Source organism: Phocoena phocoena, chromosome 2 (genome assembly GCF_963924675.1).
Source record: "Phocoena phocoena chromosome 2, mPhoPho1.1, whole genome shotgun sequence".
NCBI classification, from domain to species: domain Eukaryota; kingdom Metazoa; phylum Chordata; class Mammalia; order Artiodactyla; family Phocoenidae; genus Phocoena; species Phocoena phocoena.
Window position 1 is genome coordinate 115,854,452 of NC_089220.1, and position 1,382 is coordinate 115,855,833.

Below are 1,382 nucleotides of genomic sequence, written 5' to 3' on the forward strand. Positions count from 1 at the left end.
GAAGGCACCTCTCCTGTTCCTTCCCCTTCCAGATGCCCTCAGGACACCTTTGCACCCACCTGCCTCCTGCCAGCTCCCTTCCTTCCCAGGGGAGTAACACTAGTGAGAAAAACTTGGTCCAAGAACCAGGGTACTGGGTTCCAGGGCCAGTCCTCCTGCTCACTGTGTGAGATGTGTGACTTTGGCCAAGGCATACTACACCTCCGGGTCTCAGTTTCCCCATCAGTAAGACAGGAATGCTCTCCTGCCTGGCCCACATGCTGACCTGGAGAGCCAGTAAGCTACTCCTGCAGAGTCAGGTACTGGGTGAGCTGCTGGGTGTTGGACCCACCCCTCCACATCACTGTGGTCTCCCCAGCCCATTGCACTCAGCACTCGGAGTCCTCCAAGGAGAAGGGGGTCCCCCCTTTTGGCTCTCACACGATTCATGCCTCAGGGTCCCTGGCAGCAAGTAGGTACTCTGCCAGGGTGGAGAAGGAGGGCTTCTTGGAGCCGTGCTGTGCCTCCAGAAGGATCTGGCCCCAGCCTACTGGAGCCCCTGGGCCACTCACCAGCCCAGGCAGGGGATGGAGCGGAATGTAGCTGCAGCCCCTCTAGCCTTCCCTCACTGAGTCTGTGCTGGCGTGGGGTGAGTGCTGCGGCTCCGCCCCTCTCCATCTGGGGCCGGGTGGCAGGACTGAGAAGGGGTGGGGGCAGAAGCCTGTCATCCAGAGGTCCCCGTTCTGCACCCTGTACCCATGTGTGCCTCAGGGGTGCTGTCCTGATTCCAGCCCCACCTCTCTCCTTTCTAGGTGCCCCCAGGAGGGAAGGGGAGGGCTGAGACAAGGTCACCAAATTCCAGACTGTCTACCTAGGAGGTAGAGTCAAAGGTCCCCAGTTCCCAGGTCAGAAAGCTGAAGCCTAGAATGGGAGCCTATCCCACTGAGGGCACAGGCTTCAGCAGATGCTCAAGGGAGGCTCCTGGGGAGGCACAGTGCTCTTGGTTCGGGGAGGAGGTGCTCTGGCTCTGGAAGGGCTAGAGGGTGGGGATGAGCGAGACCACAGCAGGAGGAACAGAAGGGGAGGAGAAACAGACCACCTTCGTGCCTGAACCCAAAAAGCATTGTTCCTTGGAAGCCGTATTCCAAGAAAACAGTATGGGGCTTTCCTGGGCGGTGGGGGCCTGGGTGCCAAAAAGGGTCTCTCTTGGTCCACAGCAGTGCCTGTGCACCCAGCCCCTCCCCTCTGCGCTGGAGGTCCCTCAGCCTGCTACCACGGCCCCTGCACCGGCCCCACACCTGATGCCCACCCCTTGGGCCAGCCTCCTGAGGAAGGTTCCTGCTTGCCCTGCTGAATCAGGCTGAGCGAGCTTAACAACATCTGCCCTTCCAGCTTGGGGCAGG